This window comes from Giraffa tippelskirchi, chromosome 7 (assembly GCF_054371585.1).
Source record: "Giraffa tippelskirchi isolate mGirTip1 chromosome 7, T2T-mGirTip1v1.2.pri, whole genome shotgun sequence".
NCBI classification, from domain to species: domain Eukaryota; kingdom Metazoa; phylum Chordata; class Mammalia; order Artiodactyla; family Giraffidae; genus Giraffa; species Giraffa tippelskirchi.
Window position 1 is genome coordinate 137,635,746 of NC_137281.1, and position 27,712 is coordinate 137,663,457.

Consider the following 27,712-nt stretch of genomic DNA (forward strand, 5'->3'; position numbering starts at 1 on the left):
AGGGTCCCAGAGGAGGTTTTCTTCCCCTCAGTTCAGGTCAGTTCAGTTCAGTCACTCAGTCGTGTCCGACTATGAGACCCCATGAATTGCAGCACGCCAGGCCTCCCTGTCCATCACCAGCTCCCGGAGTTTACCCAAACCCATGTCCATCGAGTCAGTGATGCCATCCAACCATCTCATCCTCTGTCGTCCCCTTCTCCTCCTTCCCCCAATCCTACCCAGCATTAGGGTCTTTTCCAGTGGGTCAACTCTTCGCATGAGGTGGCACAGGATTAAGAAAAACTAACATGCATGATTCAGTACCTGTGAGCTGGGGGTAGTAGGGAGCCATTACTGCACCTAAAGGTGAAAGACCTTAAGGTGTGAGAGGGTGAGCCAGCTGCCAGACCTAGAGACAGTAGAGCCACCTGCCAGGAGCTGTCATCTTTGGTAGAGGCACAGCCAACCTGTGGTCCTGCAGGTCTCCTGCTGGTATCTCCTGTTGACTTAACCCAATTGGGAAATCAGAGGGCAAGGGAGTCAAATGTAGCTATACCTAGAAGCCAGTCACCTCGTGACAGAAACAGGGTGGAGAAGGCTGGAGAGTGAATCTGAGGTGGGCAGGCCAATGAAAAATATCTTGCATCCTTTTTAGGCATAAGTAGTCTGCTATGTTAGTATTATTTCTTCAAAAACCTCCCCACTATATGTATCAAAGGGCACTAACAAAAGAATGAAAAAAGAGTCCACAAAATGGAAGAAGATATTTTCAACTCATATATTTGATAAAGGATTGATATCCAGAATATACAAAAAACTTTGAAAATACAACAACAAAAATGCAATTCAGAAATGGTAAATGGCCCATAAGCACATAAAAAGATGCTTAATGTCAGTAATTAGAGAAATGCAAATCAAAACCACAATGTGACACTACTTTAGACTCATTAGGACATCTGTTATAGATACAAACAAACAACAAAACAAAACAAAAACTCTGAAGATAATGTGTCAGTGAGGATGTGGAGAAATTGGAACCCTTGTGCTGGTGGGAATAGAAACTAATGGAGATGTGGTGGAAAATAATTTGGTGATTCTTTAAAAAGTTAAACACAGAAATACTGTATGATCCAGCAATTCCACTTCTAGGCATATACCGAAAGAAATCAAAAGCCAGGACTTGAACATATGCTTGTATACTAATATCCACATATTATTCATTATTCACAATAGCCAAAAGGTAGAAACAAGCCACCTGTCCATCAACAGATGAAAGAATAAACAAAATGGGATGCATACATACAATGAAATATTATTCACTCATAAAGAGGAATGAAATTCTAATGCATGCCACAGCATGTATGATAAGTGAAAACATTATGCTAAGTGAAATAAGCCTGACACTAAAGGACAAATATTGTGTGATTCTACTTCCATGAGGTACCTAGAATAGACAAATTCATAGAGACCATCAGTAGAATAGAGACGCCCAAGGGCCGGGGGAAGAGGGAATGTGAAATGATTGTTTAACGGGAATTTCAGTCTGGGATGATGACAAAGTTCTGGAAAAGGATAATGGTGATGTTGCACAACAGCACGAATGTACATAATGCCACTGAATGTACACTTTAAAATGGTTAAACTTTGTGTTGTATAAAAATTTTACCCTCCCTTCCCCCTCCGCACACAGGCTTTCATATCTGCCCAAATCAGAACCCACAAAGTGCTAGAACCCTTAGGTTTTTACCATGGGGTTTCAGGACTCTGGACTACCTCATCATTCATCAGCAGATAAATAAAATTTCCTAGGCTGACTCAAAATTTTTCTAAGTCTAGTGGTATTTTTTGATAATGCAGTTTTATGAACTGATAGCCCTAGGGGAAGAGATGAATCCTAATTTTTTCTCTTTTTTCTTTTCAGTAATGAGATCCCCCAAGTATGGTTGCTGGCAGCCCACTACCGCTGTTGCTGGGGGCTGAGGGTTTAGTGGGTCTGAGTGCTTGCCTGTGAGCAATTCAGGGCCCCAAGAGATTCCCAAAGAAACTGATGCTCTGAGGTTATTCATCTGATGGGAAGATGCTGGTGAGAAAAGACGACATTTTCTGGTAAGGTTTGGCCTGAATCCTGCAAGGAGACATGACCTGGGAGGCAGGGGGGATGTTGACAAAAGTGGAATTTATGTATCCCCAGCTGCAAGGGTGGAGATGGCCAGAGTCCCCAGGCCTTGTGGGCTGAGTAGTTTGTGGTCATGCAATCTGGGCGGTCGCACACAGACCCACCCTCAGAACAGCCACACCATTGGTTTAACGTTCTGTTGTTGCCATCTTGAAATTCGTAATAATTTTTTTTTTTGACAAGCGGCCTTGCATTTTTACTTTGCATTGGGACCTGCAGATTGTGTAGCCAGTCCTGCCTGTAGGGCATCAGAAGAGAGAAATTTCACCTGAAGTTGCGGGGCCAAAAGGCCCCATGGGAAGGGAGAAGGACTTCCAAGGTGCAGGTCTGTTGAAAGCAAATACCACAGCGCAAGGCCCTGGAGACTAGAGGTGCCAGCTTCTCCATCAAGCCCTTTAATGAGAAAGCTCTCACGGCAAACCCAGACTGAGGTGGGGAAGGATTGGAGATGGTGAATCGGCTCCACCATCTGCCTGTCCAGGTCTGTTAATACTTGGTTTTCTCTTTGGCTTGATCCTTGGGTCTTATTTCAACCCCACCCCTGACCTGTGGCCATTATTTAATAATAGAGCTTTCATATCTAACATTGATCGCTTGATCCTCTGGAGGAGGGCATGGCAACCCACTCCAGTATTATTGCCTGGAGAATCCCAAGGACAGAGAAGCCTGATGGGCTTCCATCCATGGGGTCGCGAAGAGTCAGACATGACTGAAGTGACTTACCACACACCTAACATTTTTACTGGTTCTTTAAACTTCTTGTTTAATATCACTTTTATCTTATATGTTTCATTCTACTTGAGTCTTATTTTAAATGTTGGTCTGTTTGCCCATGTTCTAATCCTTCTGCCTCAGATAGTAGCATGTGTGGTTTGCTGTTTTTCTTCTGCAGAAGTGACAGTGTCCTGTTTGGGAGCACACATCCCCCAGGAGCACTGGCTGCTTGTCTGGTGTTGTATACAGGAAACTGTGCAAGGCCAGGCCCTTGTCTGAGCCATCCCCTTGGGGGCTTCTCATGCCTTGTTGCTATTGTTGCTGTTGTTGTTGATTCCTGGAATCCTTGTTTTCCTCTGTAGTTTCTCTGGCCTTGATTTGGGAAAGAGAGCCAGCAGCCCTCCTGGTATGCCAGGTTGGCAGAGACTGGAATTCTCTTTCTGGCTCCCTTCTGTTTCTTGTGTAACCTCTCCAGGCTGGATCCTCCCTCACTTGTAGATGGGTAGAAACCTATTTTATTGCAAGTTGCTAGGTATGGATATTTCTCCATTTCAACTGGTCCGTTTCAATTCATTTGCAAAAGGCCTGTCAGTCAACTGTAACTGCCATTAAATTATAGGATCCAGATAACCTAGGCTTATAAGCAAGGTGTATGTGAGGGGAAGGCAATCATTTCTGAAATCTGATTGGATGAATTTTCTTGCTGTCTGATTGGCCAAAATGTCAGACAATTATGCAGGAAAATGTTCTTACTTTTTAAAGAGAGTATTTGGGAGTAAAAATATCATAATATCTGTAATTTATTTTAAAATACTTCAACATTAATTATACAAGTTTAAAAACAAGAATTGTTCATGGTATTGCATTCACAAGACCATATGTTGTAAGAATCATTCTTGTAGGGAAGTATGTTTCTATTTTATAATTGCACAGAATCATATATATTATATAAATGCTGTGATCTGGATGTTTCTATCTCCCCAAAATTCATATATTGAAATCCTTAACCCCCCAAATGATGGTACTGTATAAGGAAGTGGGGGTTTTGGGAGGTGTTTAAATCATGAGGTGGAACCCTCATGAGCAGGATTTGTGCCCTTATCAGAGACTCCGGAGACATCCCTGGCCCCTTCTTCTGTGCAAGAACATAGTGAGAAGGTACCAGCTATGAACCAAGAAGTGGGCCCTCACCAGAACCTGACCATGCTAGCATTCTGTTCTTGGGTTTCCAGCTTCTAGAACTGAGAAAAATAAATTCCTGTTGTTATAAGTAACATTCCTTTGACAGAAAATTGACCTACTGACTTTGTGACTTTCTGAGGCCACATAGAAGATGAGATCTTAGTTCTCTTGGGCACAGATCCAGGGTTCTTTCCAGCCTGCCCTACTCTGTCAGGAGTCAAAAACGAGTGCAGGCTGATCTTCTCTGCTCAGATATTTGCCTGCAGAGCCACAAAGTCTCCTCTCACAGATTCCTCCCCTGTGATGTTACTAGAACACACATTGCAAAAGATGATTCAGAAGTTTCAAGTCAAACATCACGAAGTGGTTGTAATTGATAGGTCTCCATAACCCAGGATGGTGGGTGGCTATCCTTTTGTTTATTCTTTATAGTCTTTTTAATATGTTATTTTATGTGTGCTTGTTTAGATATACAAGTAACATATGTTCGTTGAAGAAATATTTGAAGATACAGATAAGACAAAAAGTTAAAAAAGAAAATTCCCATAATCTCACTGTGACTAACATTTTAGGGATGTATTACTCATCTGTTGCTGCATAATAGATTACCCCAAAACTTAGTGGTTTAAAACAAAAGACATTTATCATTTTGCAGTTTTTATGGGTCAGGAATTTGGGAGCAGCTTAGTTGAGTGGTTCTGGCTCAGGATCTCTCATAAGGTTGGAACCATATGAATGAGATTAGCCTAGGGCTGGAGGATCTGATTCCAAGGTGATTCACTCACCAGTCTGTTGGCTGGAGGCCTTAGTTCCCCAGCACATGGATTCTCTGTAGGACTGCTTGAGTGTCTTCACAGTATGGCACCTGGCTTCTGCCCGCACAGGTGATCCAAGAGGAAGAGCAAAGAGGAGGCTGCAGTATCATTTATGACCTAGTCTTGAAAGTCACACCTTGTCCCTTCCACCACACTCTACTTTTTCGAAGAAAATCCTAAGTCAAGTCCATACTCAAGGGGAGAGGATTTAACTTCCAACTCTTGAAAGAAAAAGAATCAAAGAACTTTTTAAAATAAAGAACAAAGTACATATATTAAAAATATCAGAGAATCTCTAGTCATCACGAAGCAACTAAGCCTGTGTGCCATAACTATTGAGCCTGTGCTCTAGAATCTGGGAGCCGCCCGGGAGCTGCAGCTACTGAGCCAGCGTGCTGCAACTACTGAAGCCTGTGTGTCTAGAGCCTGTACTCCACAACAAGAGACGCTACCGCAATGAGAAGCCCTCAAATGGCAAAGAAGAATAGTCCCTGCTCGCTGCAACTAGAGAAAGCCCATGCACAGCAACAAAGACCCAGTGCAACCAAAAAAATGTGTGTAAAAATATGTGCATACTGCTGCAAATCTTGTTATAAACAATTTCAGACATAGTAAATATATATATATACACATACACACCTGATAGGATATTGGTATGAATCACATGAGTTAATATAATTAAAGAACTTATATCTTGCCTGTCACAGGATAAGCAGTATGTGTTAGCTTTTATCATGTCAGCAAGATTATTTTAAAAATATATTAATGGCTTCTGAATACATTATTATATGGACATTCTATACTTTAATCCTATTATTAGACAGTTAGGTCATTTATCGTGTTTTTATTACTGTGACACAATAAAAAATATCTGGTCTCCAAACACATTTGGAGTCAGAAATGTTGTGAGTAGAGAGACAGTTTTTTCTTTTAATTGCTAATACTAGTAATGCTGTGATAAACATCCTTGAAGCTAAATCTGTGAGCTGGGAATGGAACTGCCTGGAATGTATACACAAGTTTGCATGTATGATGCTACTTGTGGAGAAAGGGGCCCATAACTTTCATCATATTCTCAACAAGGTCCCTAATCCAAAGAGATGAAGAGCTAGGTTATGGTCCTCATCCATCTAGGTCCAGGTCTTGGAGGAAGGGATTGGAGATGTGGTCATCAAGGTCAGGAGCACTGATTCACACCAACCAAGCTCCCAGAGGAGTTTTGGAGACAGCTTAATCACATTAGCAGTGCATTCATGTGTTGGATTTCACAGTAGCTTATTTCTAGGACAGTATCTAAGTGATTAATCTGACCACCTTATTATTCTTGTTATGTGATCTAATACCTTGTGGTCTTGAGATTTGTGGTTCTTTGGTCCCTTGTATCTAGGCTGATTCCACTTGAGGGTTATGGCTCATTTATTCTAGTAAGTATTTGGTATGAACTAAGTGTTCTATAATATTTGTGGAATAAATGGAAGTGTTGTGAAAAATGGAGATCTGTATGAGGAAATGCAAAGAGGAAGTGGCCTGAGTTTGTCAGGCTTTGGATGATTGAGTTTTTGTGATGCAGACCTACAAGAAGCCCTAGAGAGGAGCTGGGGCCCCAGAATGCTGGTGGAAAAGGATGTGGTGGTGGATGCTGCAGGGAGATGTTCTGAAGCATGGGTTCCCGAAGAGCCGGCTGAGTGTGAGGGTGATGGGCTGATGTCTCAGATAAGGAGTAGAGGGGCCTAATGTGTGGGGCTGGCTCCTACATTCCTTGCACTCACCCCACCCCTGGGGTTACCACGGGACTCATCCTACCTACCTCTGAGAACTTAGTGTTACACCAAGGGCCACAGCCTGCTGGTGCTTCAGAAGCTCACTTCCCACAGGTGGCAGACTTTTCTCTTGAGTCTTCAGAGCAGCAGCTGTTAGGAACTGGCATTCTTCCGGGCCAATGGCCCCTGCCTCATGTGGGCAGCTCACCCCCTGGTGACCCCCCAGCCATACCTCTGAGAATGTGGCTCAGCAAGCCTGAGATAGGGTTCAGAATCCTGCATTTCTAGCGCTGGTGGCTCACAGACCACCTATGTTCATTCAGGTCCCCTGAGAAAGAGACACCAAGATGGGATGGAACACAAAAGGGATTCTGGTGGGGAAATGCCTGAGTGGGAGCCCAGAGAGGAGGTGAACTTGAGCTCCAGTGACGATCTGGCCCCTGGGAAGGAGAAGGATGGACAGTAAGAAGACTTAGGGCAACAGTGAAGTTTAGAGGGAACAATGGCCACAAGACTGCTCTCATTTCAGATGCCAGCTGCAGGTTTAGATGCTCCCAAGACCATCCTCACATTTCAATAATGTGCTAGAAGTATTCATGTAACTCACTGAAAGCTATCATACTTGCAGTTACAGTTTATTATGGGTAAAGGATACAGAGTAAAATCAGCAAGGGAACAAGTACATAGAATGGAGTCCAGGGCAGTACCAGACTCTGAACTTCCATGGTCTTCTCCCGCTGGAGCCAGGGTGTGTTACTGTCCTGGCATTGATGTATAACAATTTGCACGAAGTATTATAAACCAGGGAAACTCTGGTATTCAGAGATTTTATTGGGGCTCCATCATGTAGGCATGATTGATTGATTGTCCATGTAGTTGTTCTTAGTCATCAGGTTGACCGGTATTGCATGACCCAAAGCCCCACCCTAAATCATATTGCAGTTCTTTCTGGTGTGGCCTGCCCCCACTGTAAGTCATGCTGTCACTCAAGGCCCCAGGCAAATAGGGATTATCTCCTGGGAGCCAAGGGCAAAGGCCAGACCTCTTTGGGGGCAAGGTTAGATTTTTTTACTGAACAGGTAGGAAGAGTCTCAGTAGTGCAGCTCTGAGAAAGGTTCAGGCAGGTGGACGGGAGTCCTCAAGCCAACGCTGACTGTTGGAGGACTCCTGGGGACCTGGGGGGAGCACCCCCACCCCCACACTCAGCATCAGCTGAGACTAGGCCTGGAGAGTGTGGTCTCAGAGTGAGTGTGGGCGTAGATTCTGGGGGCCAGCAGTTGAGGCCTCCAGCCGGGCCTGAGTGCTGAGTGGTGAATGTTACGGCTGTTCATGGCACCAGAGCTGGGAAGGGGTGGTGGGTGGGCTGGGGTGGAGTGATGTGAGATTCGCCACAGCCAGAATGACCCTCACGGCCCTTGGAGTTGACTATTGATTTCTTCTTCTTAAACTCCACAAGCTGCTTGGGGAGGAAACCAGATGGATGAAACTGAAATTACAGAGAAAGTGTGGTGCGCAGACCAAGCATGTGAAATCAGGAAGGGGGTGACTCAGAACCGAACACCTGTGCCGTGTGTGTGTGTGTGTGTGTGTGTGTGTGTGTGTGTGTGTGTGTTTTCTGCCAGGTGCAGCTGGGCTTGCCCCTTATTCTGAAGCCTTGTTCCTACTTCCTCTTTGCTTTCATGTTGTCTTAGCATGTTCCTCGCTGGTAGTCAGAACCCAGCCCCTGGGAGGGTGCACGGTGTTTTTAATTGAAGAATGAGGATGAATCTTTGCACACTTAAAAAAGTCCACGCTAGGGCCAAGCCCCCACCAACGATAGCCTAAGGGAAGGGGCAAGTGGCCTCAGCAGTCACACACATGACAAACCTCATCCCTAGAACACTGTGTCTTTGGGGACATGACACTAAGACATGGAGGCTAGAGTCCTGGGTCCTGTCCTGACTTTGCCATTGACTATTATTACTGCATTTCCCAGATTCTCAGATACCACTGATTGTAAGATCCATCATCAATTTAATAACTGCTTTTATTGAGGGGAAAAGAAACACGGTCACATCATAGGTACACAACAGTTCAAACACCTACCTTGATTCCACGACTATTAACACGTGAAAAAGACAGTGCATCTTAAAAATGACATAAAAAAAGCAGAATTAAAAAAAAAACTGAGAGGAGACTTTTCTAACTCTGGTATTGAGATGTAAAACCAATACCCATATTTTGGAGTAATTTATTAATAGGCTTTTTACCATGTGTCATTGCTATTTTTATTTTGACAGGAAGAGGACAGAAGTTGATTTGATATACACCTACCTGAAAGAGTGATGTATTAGTGATATTTATATTCAGCAAGCTGTGCAGGGCTTAAATTGGTTAGTAGATATTTGCATCTTCTAACTACACAGCCAAAATAAGAGAACTAAAGGATATTTCAGTTTGAGAATAATAGCTAATATTTGTGGGGTGCCTTTTAATGCGCCAGCACTGCTCTGGGTACTTTACATGTGTTGACTTGTTTAAGTCCATGGAGGTCTTGTGAGAAGGTGCTAACACTACTTTGACCCTAGAGATGGGAACAGTGAAGCACAGAGATTACACGGTGTGCTCAAGGTGGGAGGTAGACTTGAACCTAGGTGATGTGTCTCTCCTCTTAACTACACTCTACAGTCTCTCTTAAAGCATCAGTCAGGAAATAAACCAAACAGAACTGGGAGTTTCTTGTCCTTATTTAGGTGCAAAGGAAAGGTTGGGATGGGCTAAAAGCAGTGATTTGCTGGTCAACATTTGCCTATTTCCTGTGTGTAAGTACTTCTCTCTGGGCTGATTTCAAGGTACCTACTTGCTGGTAAAATTCCAGAGCGCTTAGCAATAACTTCTCAGGAACTGGCACAGGCCAGCTCTAGCACCTTCCGCAAAGAAGAGGGTGACAGAGGATGTGATGGTTGGATGGCATAACCGAGTCAATGGACATGAACTTGGGCAAACTTCAAGAGATGGTGACGGATAGGGAACCCTGGTGTGCTGCAGTTCATGGGGTCACAATGAGTTGGACACGACTTGGCAATTGAAAAACGACAAATCTCCAGCACACCACTAGCTGAAAGTAATCGTTCAAGTCAGTGGGGAGCAGTTTGGCCAGGAATGTGTTTTGCATGATACTCAGTTAAATCAACCATGGATGGGACTTGGCATGTATATTCAGGGCTTGGAAATGGTTTTCTCCTTGTTTCCCCACCTGCCAACCAGGTAAGACAGCCCTTTGCTGGACTTTGGGGAGGCTGAGTGTGTGCTCACCATGCTGGCCTCTCTGAGTGTTGCAGATGAAGCTGAGGACCAAGGTTCCCACTCACAGGGAGGCAGTTGCCTGACTCGTGCTTGAGAAGGGGCACTTAGTGGGTGCCTAAGTGCCTTCCTCCTGAAGCAAAGTGGCCGTCGTGAAATGAGGTGTAAGGGAGGAAAACCACCAGGTTTAAACAAGAGGAAAGAGGGCCTCTGAAGTGTGGAGCTAAAGGCTTAAGAAGAGGCCCATGAGCTGTGATCAATGAGGGTGAAGAAGGACAGAGAAAACCTTATTAAACTAACTGGACAACATTTTGGTTACTATTGGTGCAGCTCTAGAAACAGTCATGGAATACAAGGGCCAGGCAGATGACTTTATGTGGGCAAATTAGACAGGGTATAAAATGGGGCATGGTAGGGACTGTGACCAATTATAAGCACATGCACTACTCGAAGACGTTGAAGTACTGTTTGTTGAAAGTGAAAGTTGCTCAGTCTTGTCTGATTCTTTGAGACCCCATGGATAGTCCATGGACTTTTCCAGGCCCAAATACTGGAGTGGGTAGCCTTTCCCTTCTCCAGGGGATCTTCCCAACACAGAGATCGAACCCAGGTCTCCTGCATTGCAGGCGGATTCTCTACCTGTTGAGCCACCAGGGAAGCCCTAATGTGGGAGACCTGGGTTTGATCCCTGGGTTGGGAAGATCGCCTGGAGAAGGGAAAGGCTACCCACTTCAGTATTCTGGCCTGGAGAAGTCCATGGACTGTATAGTCCACGGGGTGGCAAAGAGTTAGACACGACTAAGTGACTTTCACTAACTAACTGTTTGTTGGGAGTTTTTTTTTCTTTTAACGTGTTGTTGTGTCTGACTCTTTGCGACCCCACAGACTGCAGTGCACCAGGCTTCCCTGTCCTTCACTGTCTCCTGGAGTTTTCTCAAACTCATGTCCATTGTGTTGATGATGCCATCCAACCATTTCATCCTCTGTCATCCCCCTTTCCTCCTGCCTTCAATCCTTCCCGGCATTAGGGTCTTTTCCAGTGAGTTGGCTTTTCGCATCAGGTGGCCAAAGTATTCGGACTTCAGCTTCAGCATCAGTCTGTCCAATGAATATTCTGGGTTGATTTCCTTTACAAGTGACTGCTTTGCTCTCCTTGCTGACCAAGGGACTCTCAAGAGTCTTTTCTAGCACCACAATTTGAAAGCATCAATTTTTCAGCACTCAGCCTTCCTTATGGTCCAACTCTCATATCCGCAAATGCCTGTTGGAAAAAGCCTATCTTTGACCAGAGAGACCTTAGGTTTTGTTTTATGTTTGTTTGTTTGTTTGTTTTTTAATGTTATAGGCTGAGGGGAGAAAAGGTTTATAACCTGGTTGCAGGCCTCTACATTGTGAGTTCTCTCACCCATCCTTTCCTTGTAAGATTTTGAAGGCAAGATTCATAGGTTGATCTGCTAATGGTCAGGGGCTGCAATTACTCCTGCCACTCATCTGAGCAGTGGGGCCCTGGGGTGGAGCAGACAGTTGGATTCATCCATCCAGTGTTCAGGCAATAAAGGATACATTGTAGCACACTTTAAACAATAATAAAACAAACAGATTCAGTCTGCTTTCTATTATCAACATGTGTTGGCAATCCTGAACAATGTTAGTGATAAAAATATCCTCCTTGAAAAAAAACTTCTGTTGGTCTAAGTTCTAAATAATTGCTTTGGTTGTTGTTGAGTTTTAAATATATCTCTGTCTATCTATAGCTATATGCTTCAAATTAACACATTTATATAACTTATCTATTGATGAATATTGTGCTCTACATGGACATTAATTTGAGAATTAACCCCTAACTCATGTGGAATCACCCACAAGCATTTGTTTCCAGAATAAGTTTCTAATGATTTGAAAACACTTTAGTTCCAAACTCTGTGGAATTACATATTCCTGTGTTTAAACAATAGAGTCAAAATAAACAATGATAGCTAACGATTATGAACACGACAGAACAGAATATAAGATAGTTCCATCTTGCTGTCCATGTGACTATGTTAGAAGAACTCAAAAGAACAATGGCTAAGTGCCTTGATTGTTTTCATCGAGAGCTGGAAGCTTGTTCTAAAGCAACATGGTGAATAGTTCCAACATTTACTGTCACCCAGCCATTTCCTCTGATTTTTTTACAGAAGAAAAACTTCAGAAGTTTAGCAACTGTAACAGACATTTATGAGTTTTCTGATGAAGATATTTTAGCTGAATTTTTTGACCGTGGAGACCGTTGGAAAGCGGCTAAAGTAGATTCTTAACAAGCAAATATATGGACAGCATTATAACTTCTGAAATTGATTGTGAAATGGGGTCTTTATGAATCTCTGACAAATCTTATTATTATTTGTTTCATTTCCCAACTGTTGCTCAAAGTTGTCACGTGGAATAGGGGGTTGTTAGAAACCATCTGCCCACAATGTTAACGCACCATTGCTCCGAGGTCTGCTTAGCCTCTCAGGTGGAGATGGCCTCTGGGCTGCAGGAACTCGTGCATCCCTTCAGGACAAAGACTCAACATTTTATTAATATTTAAAGCTTTTTCCAACATAGGGGTGGTTTTAACACAACCTGGTCTTGACTATTTAATGGCCTGATTGAAGAATCTGTCTTGGCAGCACGGAATGGGCTTTGGAGCATCCATGGAAGTCCCAGTATTTAAAAGTTTGCTCCCATGGCTGAGGAGTGGTAGGTCTTATTCCCACTTAAGAATGAAAATTTCTAGCCACCATTCCAGATGGGCAGCTTGGAGGCTTTCACAGACATAATACCCTGACGTTGGGTAGAGGTATAGAGGTCCTTTACTTTCCTGCTGGCTCCTGGCCCGTAGACAGACCACTTCCCTGTGGCTCCAGTGTGTTGTCTCTGCAGGATGGGGAAGTGGAGACTCACCAGTCTGATGAAGGGACACAGTTAAGGCAATGAGGCTGACCCCTAAACCAGTCCTGGCAGACAGGGCCAGGCTGGGCCCTAGGTGGACAGAGATGCTGCCTTTCTCTGAGATAGACTCCCCCACCCAAGACCTGAAAGTCTTACCACAGCAGTCACTCCACTGAGGTCCTTCCATGGCGTCTGTTATTACCACTGCCATCTTCACGCTGCTTCCTAGATACACTTGTAAAGACACAAAAGTGCCACATGGAGGGATTATCACATCCCCATGAAAATGACAAGGAGAACCAGCTCCTTGGCAATCAGCCTGGTCATCCAGGGTCCTGGAGGCCAGGGATGCAGAGCAGGGTGGGTTTATGGGGGGGTGGGGGGGGCGGGTCTTGGATGGGGAGAGGTCTGGGACAGTGGGACAGGAGAAGAGAATGGTGAATGGAGGGGAGAGGTCTGGCCTGCAGGGCTGGGAGGAGGGCCCGGTGCCCAGGAGTGGGACAGGCAGAGGTCTTAGTGCTCACCACTCTGCCTGGTTCAGTCCAGGAATCTTACATTGTCATGTGCCAGGAAGAGTGGGCGGTGCACAGAGATGTTCCAAAGGCAACTGATTTCTTCTTGGAAGCTGTTAAAGTTACTGATTTAAGTCAGGACAGGCTCAAGGGCACTAAGAGATTCTCTTGAAAGAAAATCAAACTGCTTCTCTAGGTGAGTATTGCTTTTTATTTAGGCAGGGGTCTGAATCTATTGAGGGGGGAGTGGCTGGGTTTCACCTCTGGAGCCATCCGGGGAGACCTATAAAGTTTATTGATTGGACTTACTTAACTTACATTGGCTAATAATAGAACAACTAGACCATCAACCAGCTCCCAGGCCCCCCTTGACAATGATTACAGCGTGGATTGATCCCTCCTCGGAGATGGCCGTTTACGGAGAAAGTACTGAGGGGGTGGGGACACAGATGCTGTTCAGTGACATTCCAGGGCAGCACCACGGGGAGCCACTTCTCGCCCAGATGGGAGTCCTGGGGGAAGGCCAGGGAATAGGCTGCTGTGACCTCTATGGATAGAAAAGAGCTAGACAGCCCATCAGGAAGGTGGCAGAGGGCTGTCGGACTTCTGTTTGCCAGGTGACAATGGGCAAGTGAATGAGGATATTGATAAGGGTAAGGAAGGAGAGGTGTAGGGAGAGGGTGGCCAGCCAAGATAACTCAGGGGCCAGTACCCCTACCTTGAAGACTGGAGCAGGGCCCTTTGGAGGGCACGCTGCATGCTTGCCCTGGTGCCAACAGGAAGGATTTGGAGGAGGAGTTATTCATCCAGTTTACCAAGTGTTTCTATCGGCTTGAGAAGGAAGGCTTGTCCTTACCTGAGGTTATTTGCAGACTTGTTGGAGAGAAAACTGTTGCCACTTGAATGAGACAATGACCTGAGACCTTGGATGACGAAATCATCAGTGACACACGTTCTAAGTGCTATGAGATTTCAGGAAAAAGGGTACTATGTGAGGCCTAGAGGGGTTAGGAAAGGTCTCAGAGAGATGATGAGACTTGAACTGGACCTCCCTAATTCAAGAAGAGCAGATGAGTAAATCCATCTTCTAGAAATGTAGCTTCCATTGTCTAATTGGGCAAAGAAATACTTAAGGACTGTGGGATAATGTGCACGTTGGTTAGATGTTAGAGCTCTGAAGTTAAAGTTTTGGTTCCAGCCTGGGATTTTACCAGTTATTATTCATATGGGCAAATAATTGAACATTTACAAGTTTTAGTTTTCTTGACTATAAAAGCAGGATAATAATAGTACTAACAAGGTAAAGTGGTTGTAAAGATTAAATGAGACTAATGTTTGTAAGCATTGAACACAGCGCCTGGAGCAGAGAAAACATTCAGTAAATGAAAATCATGACCACTAGTATTACTGTCAGTGGTGGTAATAATAGTATTCTATTACCACTAGGTTCTCGAGTGCCCCGATTCATTGTAGACTACTTGGAGGAATGGATAAAGGGTAAGAAGAGATTTTGTCTCTGTCAGGAGGGAAAGCACGTGTGTGTGTGTGTAAAGGCACTTCAGTCATGTCTGACTCTTTGTGACCCTATGGACTATAGCCCGCCAGGCTCCTCTGTCCATGGGATTCTTCCAGGCAAGAATACTGGAGTGGAGTTGCCATTTCCTTCTCCAGGGGATCTTCCCGACCCAGGGATTGAACCTGCGTTTCCTATGTTTCCTGCATTGGCAGGCAGGTTCTTTACCACTGTCTTCCCTGATAGCTCAGTTGGTAAAGAATTCGCCTGCAATGCAGGAGACCCTGGTTCGATTCCTGCAATGGGAAGATCCCCTGGAGAAGGGATGGGCTACCTACTCCAATATCCTTAGGCTTCCCTTGTGGTTCAGCTGTTAAAGAATCGCCTGTAATGTGGGAGACCTGGGTTCGATCCCTGGGTTGGGAAGATCCCCTGGAGAAGAGGAAGGCTACCCACTCCCAGTATTCTGATCTGGAGAATTCCATGGTCTGTATAGTCCATGGGGTTGCAAAGAGTAGCTTTCGCTCCACTTTACTTCTTTTCCTCTAGTGCCACCTGGGAAGACTGGGAAAGCACATAGGGAATGATACTCGAAGTTTGAGCTTGCTTTCATCCAGTGGAAAGAACTTCTATGAAAGTATTTCTTTATTTTCTTGGACTCAGAATGTCCTCCTGGCCACCTGCCCCTCCCATCCAGAGCCCGGCCAAGCTCCCCTCCTCATGAAGGCTCTCCTCGTAGCTCTGGCCACCGGGCTCCCTCTTTCCCGATTGCCTGTGCCCCTCCAAGGGCATGAAGTCAGGGGCCGACTCCTGTTGGGCCTCTTTCGTGGCTACGTTGCATTTCCCCGAAAAGGTTCATGTGTCTCAGAAGTAGAAACTGAGCAGAGTGCATGCTCCACAAACCTTAGGAGAAGGATCGAATCTTGTTGAGGCTGCAGACTTTCTTCTCTGCCTACATTGAAGTTTCTGTGCTCTCTCTCCCCTCCCACCCCCATTCCTTTTCACCAAGTCATGCTTGACTCCTGGACCCCAGACACACTGTGGGGTTCTGCCCTGGACCTCTGTGAACTTCTCAGGATGCTTGAGCCTCACCAGGGAGGAGCCCTGCTGGGTAGGAACAGTGCCACTGGCCAGGCTGGGCTTCTGTGAATGACCGGAATGGAAGAAGTTGCCACTGTGCTGGGTCCAGGTTTTGGTGTAATTTCTAGCTTCTTTGGGCTTCAAGAGAAGTTCCCAGAGATGTGGCCAAATAGGTCTTAATAAGTTGAGTCCCAGTCGAGCCTGACAGCAGAGACAGAGTGTGGTTTATGCTGGGAGGATGGGGAATGACAGCCTCGTCTTGCATTTCTTGTGGCTTTCCTTTAGGATTGAGAAGACGCCCCAGCACCTCCACATCATTTTTTTGAATCTTGTTTTTCACCCATCTCCTGGAAAGCAGATTATTGGAACCATTTCTGTTCCTCTTATCCCTTGTTATTCTCTAACCCCCAGGGTTAGGCTTAGAGGGAAGATTGACATGGAGATACATGGCTAGGTGAGGAGAGAGAGGCTTCTGGACCGTTAAAAGAAATGAAAGCCAAATGGGGAGCACATACATCAGGAATAAGCAGCTTCCCTGGTGGCTAAGGGGTAAAGAATCCACCTGCCAACACAGGAGACACGGGTTCAATCCCTGGGTTGGAAAGATCCCCTGGAGAAGGAAATGGCAACTCATTCCAGCATTCTTGCCCAGGAAATCCCAGAGGCCACTCCAGTATTCTTACTTGAGAAATCCCATAGGCAGAGGAGCCTGGCGGGCTACAGTCCATAGGGTTGCAAAGGAATCGAACATGACTCAGCTACTAAGCAACAACAGCACATAGGCTAGGGACAACCAGTCATATTAGCAAGGATAAAACTGAAGTATGGCCTAAGTCTCTGCTTCTTTAAGGAGAGGCACTTTGGCCCAAATATCATGGTGATTGTTCTATATATGGTAGATATTTCTGCAAGCTCATGCTTTCCTTTTTGACTATGTGAGGCCCTTACTTAGAACCCAAAGGACACGGAGAGGAGGCCCAGGAGTCCACTGAGGAGGTGGATAGTGGCATACCACAGCCAGCAACCAGCCAGTTTAGGGCCTAGAGGGCAGAGATAAGTGACCCCTGACTTCTGCAAGCCCTTCTGAAAGGCACCATTAGAGACCGAGGAGGGATGCAATGAAGAGAGTGTGCAGCGTCAAGGTGTGAACTTGAAGCAGCCTAGAGAATAAATAGGTTGAAGAAACTCTTAAGAGAAGACAACCCTTTGGGGATCCAACAGAGGCATATCCAGGAGCAGTGGCCCTCCACAGAAATAGTTACATCAAGGGGCTCCTAACCCTTAGGGAGATGAAAAATAAACCAATCTCCAGTGCAATACCAGCCTGCTTTGGGTGGTATTCACAGCACCTTCAGAGGTGGGAAAAGGAGCACGGTTCCTCACTCACCCTCTAACCAGTTCTCCTTTGCTTTTTCCTGTGCAGACAAAAGTGGTAGGACTAAAGAGCCCTCAGAATGGAAGAAAAATGGAACTTCCATCAGCAGTACTTTCAGCTAGTTGGGTAAGGATTAGGTAAGATCTCTTAGAGAACAAGAAAGACATGGGCCACTTTCATTTTTTTTTCAGGTATATTAAAAAAAGGAGAAATGTCAAAACAGAATCACAAGAATTGTGATTTAAAAAAAAACTTTCATTTAATAAATTGGTATAATTTAGCACCAAAGGCACTGAGTTATTCACAAGATAATTATAGGGCTTTTAAAATATATGAATTTGTAATGTATGACTGGCAGTCTGAGTTAGATAATGGGGACAAGGTGTTTCAGCTGTATGATGAACATCATCATCTTTCAGTGCTGCTGCGGAGTAGCTCTGAGACTGTATGTGTAACCTCATTTGGAGATGAATCAAAATTTTAAATCTGAAGCCTTTGGTTGACTTGGGATAAATAGTATCCTCAACACAGTACTTGCCTCCCTGAGAGCCCTTGGATTAGCAGAAATAAGGAGTTTACATAAGTGCAGCATTTTATGAAGACTTAGGAGACTTAGATAATATTTAATAAAGATTCCTTTGTTGAATTAGGGAGATTTTAAAGAAGGGATTATTATGGCTTTTGGGACAGTATTTGTGGGGAACCTTTTACCTCTAAGGGCCTAAATGTCTTGAAAGCATTGTCAATGAGATTTAGTTAGACACATATATTCATGAAAAACCTAAAAAGATGGAGCTAAATTGCAAAATGGTGAAAGGAGAATTGTCCCTTCTCACCAATGTGTGTGTATGTCGCAAATCTTGTGACTCATTTCCAAGGTTTGGGCCTCACCTGTCCCTTATTCCTGCTGTGTCCAGTTCTGTGGGGTGCCAGCTAGTTCCCACGGGCGCGGCTGACCATGACCAACCTCAGACCCACTCTGTATGGCCTCACTTGCTGCCTTCAGACCTCTGAGTAATGCTGTGGGTGGAGCCCCATGTGCTTAGCACTCACACATGGGCGACCGCAGACGTCCATGGGGAGAATCTTTGCCCAGTTGTCTGGGTGGCAGTGGAGAGCTGCTGACCCCCTACTTCCCCCCTTTGGTTGTTGGCTGAGACACCTTTCAGACAGTGACTCCGTGGTCTCCTTGGACAGTACAAGCTGAAGACTGGAGGCATGGCCACCTCCAGACACAGCTCTGTCTTAGTTCTTTTTTCTTCCTGCTTCAACTCCCTCCTCCCTCACTTCCCCTCCTTTGATTGCATTCCCCAGAGAGCTTGCACGCAGGTCTCTGTTTTACGCTCTGCTCTCTGCAACCCCCAAATCCTTTTGTACAGGAGCTAGTGGTGCGCTTGATCTTTTTACTATTTTTTTGCACTTGATTTTTGGAACCTCAGTGCAAGAACTGACACGGGAATTTGTCACAAGCCATCTATTGAATTTTTTTTTTCTTTTTAATTTCTGATCATGTCATTTAACTGTGTTATCTCTCCTTCCTAGCCTTGAGTAACGTATAAATTTGATCATAAAATTTATTGGCTGTTCACAAAAAGCCATCAATAACCAACCTCTGTAACCTCATCTCAGGCTTCATTCTTGAAAATTATCCTCCTGCGGCCTTACCTCCTGCAAGTGCAGACAGCCAGGCTCTTCCATCTCAAGCTCTTGTACTTGTTCTTTTTTCTGTGTGGAATCCTCGTCCCTCAGATTTTTCATGTGGATAGTGTCCTATGATGCTTTGTTGTTTTTTTTAGTTGCTAAATTGTGTCTGACTCTTTGAGACCCCATGGACTGTAGCCCGCCATGATCCTCTGTCCATGGGATTCTCCAGGCAAGAATATGGGAGTAGGTTGGCATTTGCTTTTCCAGGGGATCTTCCCGACCCAGGGATCAAACCCATGTCTCCCGCATTACAGGAGGATTCTTTATCGCCGAGCCACCAGGGAAGCCACTATCATGCTTTAGGACTCAGCTTAACTTTCACGTCTCAAAGGGGACCTCCATGACCACTGTGCTTACGTCATATGGCACTTATCCCACTCCATGGGTACCATGGATCCATTCATTAGTTTGCCTTTTTTATTGTCCATTGCCCTAATTAGAATGAAATCTCCAGGAAGGCTGGGATGAATTCTCCAGGAAGTCTGTTTTCTTTGCTGTTGTCTCTAGCACTGGTCCAGGTTCTGACACCCAACAGGGGCTCAATCAGTTTTTGATACATCCTCTCCACTTTGGCACTGGACCCCATCCCCTCTCACCTCCTCAAGGGCATTGTGCCACTAACCCTCCTTCCTCTCCTCTCTATCGTCATCATCCCTTATTAGGATCATTCCCATCAATAGACAAACACACTGTAATTTCTCCTACTTAAAAAAAACAAAGCAAAACAAACAACTGCTCTTAACCCACATCCTTTTTCAGTTGACACACTACATATCTCATTTGTTGTATTTGTTGTCTGTCTCCTCCATTAGATGAGAATCTCCACAAGGGAGAGATTTGTGTCTTGTCTGTGGCTGCATCTCTAATGCCTGGAAAATAGTAGTCACTCAGTAAAAATGTGGTGAATGTATGAATCATTTTGCAGAATGAATGAATGTATAAAACAAAAGAAACTTTCTTAATCAATAGAGAAAAAAATCAGTCTATATCTTGAGCAATGTCTCAGTTCAGTTCAGTTCAGTTGCTCAGTCGTGTCCGACTCTTTGCGACCCCATGAATCAATCGCAGTACGCCAGGCCTCCCTGTCCATCACCAACTCCCGGAGTTTACTCAGACTCATGTCCATCGAGTCGGTGATGCCATCTAGCCATCTCATCCTCTGTTGTCCCCTTCTCCTTCTGCCCTCAATCTTTCCCAGCATCAGGGTCTTTTCCAATGAGTCAACTCTTCGCATAAGGTGGCCAAAGTATTGGAGTTTCAGCTTCAACATCAGTCCTTCCAGTAAACACCCAGGACTGATCTCCTTTAGGGTGGACTGGCTGGATCTCCTTGGTGTCCAAGGGACTCTCAAGAGTCTTCTCCAACACCACAGTTCAAAAGCATCAATTCCTCGGTGCTCAGCTTTCTTCACCGTCCAACTCTCACATCCGTACATGACTACTGGAAAAACCATAGCTTTGACTAGATGGACCTTTGCTGGCAAAGTAATGTCTCTGCTTTTTAATATGCTGTCTAGGTTGATCATAACTTTTCTTCCAAGGAGTAAGTTTCTTTTAATTTCATGGCTGCAGTCACCATCTGCAGTGATTCTGGAGCCCAAAAAAATAAAGTCTGACACTGTTTCCACTGTTTCCCCATCTATTTCCCATGAAGTGATGGGACCATAGGCCATGAGCTTAGTTTTCTGAATGTTGAGCTCTAAGCCAGTTTTTTCACTCTTCTCTTTCACTTTCATCAAGAGGCTCTTTAGTTCCACTTTTCTTTCTGCCATAAGGGTGGTGTCATCTGCATATCTGAGGTTATTGATATTTCTCCCGGCAGTCTTGATTCCAGCTTGTGCTTCTTCTAGCCTAGCGTTTCTCATGATATACTCTGCATATAAGTTAAATAAGCAAGGTGACAATATACAGCCTTGACGTACTCCTTTTCCTATTTGGAACCAGTCTGTTGTTCCATGCCCAGTTCTAACTGTTGCTTCCTGACCTGCATACAGATTTCTCAAGAGGCAGGTCAGGTGGTCTGGTATTCCCATCTCTTTAAGAATTTTCCGCAGTTTATTGTGATCCACACAGTCAAAGGCTTTGGCATAGTCAATAAAGCAGAAATAGATGTTTTTCTGGAACTCTCTTCCTTTTTCGATGATCCAGCGGATGTTGGCAATTTGATCTCTGGTTCCTCTGCCTTTTCTAAAACCAGCTTGAACATCTGGACGTTCACGGTTCACGTATTGATGAGGCCTGGCTTGGAGAATTTTGAGCATTACTTTGCTAGCGTGTGAGATGAGTGCAATTGTGCAGTAGTTTGAGCATTCTTCGGCATTGCCTTTCTTTGGGATTGGGATGAAAACTGACCTTTTCCAGTCCTGTGGCCACTGCTGAGTTTTCCAAATTTGCTGGCATATTGAGTGCAGCACTTTCACAGCATCATCTTTCAGGATTTGAAATAGTGCAACTGGAATTCCATCACCTCCACTAGCTTTGTTCATAGTGATGCTTTCTAAGACCCACTTGACTTCACATTCCAGGATGTCTGGTTCTAAATGAGTGATCACACCATCGTGATTATCTGGGTCGTGAAGATCTTTTTTGTACAGTTTTTCTGTGTATTCTTGCCACCTCTTCTTAATATCTTCTGCTTCTGTCTGGCCCATACCATTTCTGTCCTTTATCGAGGCCATCTGTGCATGAAATGTTCCCTTGGTATCTCTAATTTTCAAGAAGAGATCTCTAGTCTTTCCCATTCTGTTGTTTTCCTCTATTTCTTTGCATTGATTGCTGAGGAGGGCTTTCTTATCTCTCCTTGCTATTCGTTGGAACTCTGCCTAGATAACTTAAAAGATAACATTCTACTAATAAGCAATATACATAAGACAGATTTGCAGGGGTATGTGGTGGCTATCTAATTGTGTAAGTGATGTGGGGAAGAATTTTATTCCACTCTGAGGCACTGCCTTCTAATGTGGAAAGCTCAACAAGGCAGTTTAATGAAGAAAGGAAAAACCAGTGACAGGCTTCTGAGCATTAAGATAACAACCAGCCTTGTCTTAGAGACGAAAAACTGAGGCCCAAAGGTAGTAATTTTTCTCAATCTTTGTGTTCTCCCCTTTAATGGCCTAGGACATAATTATCTATAAAACATATCTAGATAACTAACTCACAGTAAAAGGGAAGTTGTTGTCCTTAGAAATTTAACATCACCAATTGCTTTTTAAGGCTGAGTGCCAAAGAATTGATGCTTTTGCACTGTGGTGCTGGAAAAGACTCTTGAGAGTCTCTTGGACAGCAAGGAGATCAAACTTAAAGGAGATCATTCTTAAAGGAAATCAACCCTGAATATTCATTGGAAGGGCTGATGCTGAAGCTGAAGCTCCAATACTTTGGCCACCTGATACGAAGAGGCAACTCGTTGGAAAAGACCCTGAGGCTGGGAAAAATTGAAGGTAAAAGGAGAAGGGGCGACAGAGGACGAGATGGTTGGATGGCATCACCGACTCAATGGACATAGTTTGAGCAAACTCTGGGAGACAGTGAAGGACAGGGAAGCCTGACCTGCTACAGTCCATGGGGTCACAAAGAGTCGGACACTACTGAGTGACTGAATAACAATTGCTTTCCGGAAACTTGGCATGCAATAATAGAGCCGCCCAGGAGGTGGCGACTTGCCTTTCTCTCCAGGAGGTCTCCACAGTAGCAGGTCACTGAAGGGCACAGAGCTACTGGAACCTGGCCAGGTCAACTGGCTGGGTCAGCCAGGCAGGGCCTCTAGGGAGGAGAGCCCCCAAACAAGGCTCTGCCTCAGAATGCTTCATTCTTGTTGGCTAAACCCCCATAATTAAAATAATTGCCACTGAAAAAGATACAGTTTTAAAGCTTCAGATGCAAAAGAACTACAGATCCGGGATGGTTGGCAGGTCCACAGTCGGGATATTTATCTCAAATTCAGGGAGTTTGAAAATCTAGGACAGCTCCTTGGCAACCCAGTACTGACGGTCCTTTTGTTAGACTTTTCTGAGGCAACAGCCTCTGAAAGCCAACCGGATTTTCTTCATGAGAGAGACTCAATCTGGCCAGCATTCTACCACAGGAATTATGAACCTGAGATTTGGGGTCCACAAGGGGTCACAAAGAGTTGGATACAACTGAGTGACTAACACACAACCCCTATAAGGTGGCGCTAGTGGTAAAGAACCTGCCTACCAATGCAGGAGACCCGGGTTCCATCTCTGGGTTGGGAAGATCCCCTGGAGGAGGAAATGGCAGCCCACTCCAGTATTCTTGCCTGGGGAATCCCATGGACAGAGGAGCCTGGTGGGCTACAGTCCATAGGGTCGCAAAGAGTCGGACACGACTGAAGTGACTCAGCAGGCACACACACAAGCACACACAACCCCTATAACTGGGTGTAGGATTGATTGTGTGTGAGGGTTGGAGGTGGGGGGGGTGTTGACAGATACTTACAGTTTCTAGAGAAGAAAGTGCGTTGTTTTCATCAGTCTTTCACAGATCTCCATGATTCAAAAAAAGAAACTACTCTGAGAATCTTCCAGCCTTTCTCCCCAGAGGCCTCGTGGACTCTTATCCCCACTCTGTCCCCTGAGATACTCCAGTTCTCCAGTTTTCATTAAGAGGGGTATCAGGGATTGGCAAAGAGACAGAAATATCAGTTATTTAAACAAAGAGGGTCATCTAATGATTGGAACTAAGTGTAAAGTTGTTAACTAGGTAACAGAAAAGGCAAAAAGAGTGCACTAAAGTATCACAGAGTTAGCAACTGCAGGAGCAGCCCCCACCCCTAGGACCAGGTGTGGGAAGAGGTGGGAACTGTTAAAACTTAGAAACCTGAAATCAGATGTTGAGGAGGAGGTTCTGCTTAGCTGAGCTGGCATCTCTGAGCTACAGAGGGGTCCAGGTGGTTTGGGAGGGGAGAGTGGGGGAGATAGGGTATGGGAACCCAGTGTCTCTTGGGAGGGGGGAGTGTGATGAGGCTGTAAGTGTTGGGGAAATGGTGAACTGCATACACATCCTGCATAAAAACTGCGTACAAATTTTGCTACAAGATTCACCTTCACTGCCAGGGTGAAGAGGGGAGACTAGGCTGACACGGATAGGAACAGGAAACCCAGACAGGAAGGAACAAGCCCCTTCTTACTCCTCCAGCCGTGCTGTCTCCCTCTAGTGTCTCCCATTGGAAGAGCGAATCTGGAGCCAGTTGGCAAAGCTAAAATCTGATTTGCAGAGTCCCCAGCTCTAGATCACAAGGCTGAGTACAGAAGGCTAGGTTTGAAGCCCAAGCTGACATAGCTTCCTCCCCTTGACCTTCCCTCTACTCCTCAATCAAAGCCATAGTCAGCCCATCACTTGTCCTCTAGATTTTCTGTACCTGTGCACAGGGTCCCCTAAACTTGGAGGGACACATATTAAGCTCTCTCAGTGGACAAGTTGATCCCCATTATTCTAGGCTTGTGACAAGGGCCCTATACTCCCTGGGGGAGCCCAGTGATGGGACTGGACTCACAATACAGCAAAAACTTTGTTCAGAAACCCTCTTTTTTCATTTCCAAGCTCCTGGCTGTTTTGTCACTATGCATGAGGAGTACAATAGTAAACTCATTTTCTCTGGCTTCCTTTCTTCCAAAGCCTGAACCATGGTCTGTTACCTCTCCTTGGAATGTGAGCTCTACTGCCTTCAAAATTTCTAACATCTTGTTATATATGTACTCAGAAAAATGAATAAAGCAACTGGGTTGCCTTATTATTTTCAAAGCATCAGTATACTTAAGTTTTCAAACCTGAGGAGAGTGGACCTTTTAGGTCCATTCGGGACTACTCAGGTAGAGAAGAGATGCTATGAAACTTGCCTCAGGGTCTCGGAATTGTGTATCAGCTGAAACCACTAACCTGTTTCTAATCCCTGGTAGGAGTATTGACAACTCTGGGATTGCTATCAATCCCAAGATAGTCAAGAGGACTATCATCTACCTCACTGCTTATTGTGAGGATTAAATGAGGTCATATATGCAAAAGTATTTTGTAAACTACAAGGCACAGTGTGCAGAAATGAGCTGGACTGTTCTGAGTATGGAAGCTTTAAGGGGGCCTTGATTATCTAGAATTTCTAAAGCCACTTCAAAGCAGGCACTTGTAATTCAAACAGGAAATTTTGCTTTTCAAAACTAGATCCAGAGCAAACAATGGGATTGTTTGGCGAATGTATTTGAGAAAAAAAAATACCCCTAGATTATAGTAAAGCTGATAAGTACGGCCCCACCCATACGTTCCTGGCCTGCTCCAGAGTCATCTACAATGTATTCCTCACTTACAACAGCTTTCTGCTGCTTGTTGCCTGCAGGTGTACCCTGGCGGCCCGTGGGCCAAGCTTAGCCCTGAGGTCGACAGGGACCGAATGCCCCAGGAGCAACCTTTACCCTTGGGGTCTGTGTACCAGGGTCCTCGGGGGAGCCCAGTAGGATAGAGACCCCCTCCCCTCAGCCAGTGGTGAGCAGCTCACTAACTGCCTTTGTTGACTTGTTTCCTTTCTTGTCTCACTTTCCCTACTCTCTCAAAGAACTTTCTGGAATCACCACCCCCATCAACTACTTGCAGCTTGAATCTTTGCCCCAGAGTCTGCTCTTGGGAAGAACTCAAGCCAAGGCAGAGAGGTCTGGAGGGCTTGCCTTTGGCAGGCAAATGTAACGTATATTAGCTGAAAATTTCTCTGTCAATCCAGCTATTGGGCGCTAAGCAAAATGGCTAAGTAGCAATAATAACTTCCATTTATTGAAAGCTTTCTTCATGCCAAGCATGGTCCTAAGCTCCTTTCACATACCTCATTCATAGTGACCTTCAGAGTGGGTGCTTTTCTTATTAGATGAGGAAACTGAAGCGCAGTGGCTTGCCAAAGTCATGTAACTTGTAAGTGAAAGAGCTGGGATTCTGACTCTGGGAATTTGATTCTAGAGCCCATACTTTAATCTGCTCAGCGTAGTTTCCAAACTGTTGACCACTGAATAAGTAAAGAGCCAAAGAGCCTGGCTCCATTCCTCATGTTGTTTTAAAAGGCCTAACTCAAGGGTTGCTGAAAGACAGAGGATATAGTAAGATAAGTGTAGATTTGAGAATCCAAAACCACATTCTGCCTCCACTTATCAGCATTGTGGCCTTGAACAAATCACTTCTCCTCTGACCCTCAGTTTAAATGGTATGTGTGGCATAGGGTGGCAGAGGTTGGTGAAAAATAATGCTTGACTCATGCAACTACTGGAGAAAGCAATGGCACCCCACTCCAGTACTCTTGCCTGGAGAGTCCCATGGATGGAGGAGCCTGGTGGGCTACGGTCCATAGGGTCGCGAAGAGTTGGACACCACTGAACGACTTTGGAATATGACAGGACTTTGGAATATGACAGGCAGGGATTTGAATGTCATAGTCTTTGCTGACTCTGTCTTAAAAAAAAAAACTCTGAACAGTTATTGAATGTTTCCATGCAGTCCTCTATTTTCTCATCTATACAATGGAGATAATAAAACAGGATGGTGGAAAGGGTTAAATAAAACAATGCATACAAAGTACTTAGCACAGTCCAGCACGTCTTAGTGCTCAAAACATGGTAGCTACTGTTATTACTATTACTGTTATTACTGTTGATTTTATAAGAGAAAAATAGGGGCCAAATGTAGAGACAGGAAAAGTCTGACTGATTTTACATAATATATAAGAAGAGAATTATTAGCGGTTTCCATCTACTTAAGAGAAAGTGAGAATGCCTCAATCTGTCATTGCATTCCTGTTTACATTCAAATTCTGTACATCTTGCTGGAGAAAAGGATAAAGAAGTTTTGAAGAAAAAATAGTTTTGAAAGCAACAATGATACATCAAATGACAATGAAACAAATGATACACAAAAGATAAAATCTGTGACAGTGAATACACTTGCATTCCTCATAAGTAAACAGAAGCTTTTCTTTCTGAATCTTGCTCCTTCCCCCGACTCCCCAAATCAAACCAAGTGTGTGTGTGTGTGTATGTGTGTAGAGGGAGGGGGCCAGCTGGGGGAATGCAGTGTACTGACTTGGGAAGGCAAAAGCAGGACTAGAAAGACCTCCCTCTGAAGCCAGGCATAGACTCTGAAAGGGGCAGGTCAGGGCAGAAATGTGGGCAAGAAGGGCACGAAGAGTGGAGACACAGGCAGTAAATGGTGAAAAAGAAAGCTGGCGTGGGCCTCCCACCTTGTGGCCGGCACCGGAGGGGTTGCTTCCCTCCTCCTGGGCACTCGGCCTCATGGGAGCGGACCTGCTGGGTCTCCCCACCCTGTGCTTAGGGGGGCAGAAGTGCCTACTGGAGACTCAGCACTTGTTAACTTGTCACCACATCGTAGAAGAGAGAGAGAGATTGGACATTTCCCCAACCCCTGACAGTGAAAGAAGAAAGGGTTCTTTACTTTCAGGGCCATATCCTGAATGACAGAGGTCAGTGTTTGCAACTGATCTGTGTGGGCACAGGCTTCTAATTGTTTCCTGAATTACCTGCTATCTATTAGCCATCTGGCCGCTTGCCAGAATATGCTAATGTCTCCAGAGTTCCTGGTCTGGAGTTTTGAGGAGCAGATTTCTTGTTTTGTCTTTGGGGATGTAGGACTTGGAGTGCAGGCCCTGTGAGTCCCATTTGCAGGAACTCTGTCCTCTCCTCTGCCCTTAGTTGTGCTGA

General features: G+C 44.9%; 1 long non-coding RNA gene across 2 annotated transcripts in view; it reads left to right on the plus strand.

Annotated features, from left to right (window-relative positions):
• Window positions 1–27,712, plus strand: part of LOC145513482 (uncharacterized) — an 80,421-nt gene that overhangs the window by 46,259 nt on the left and 6,450 nt on the right. For both annotated transcript variants that reach the window (XR_014059418.1, XR_014059419.1), the window contains one exon: window positions 1,901–2,085. This is a non-coding gene — a long non-coding RNA (uncharacterized LOC145513482). The remainder of the gene's footprint in view (window positions 1–1,900; window positions 2,086–27,712) is intronic.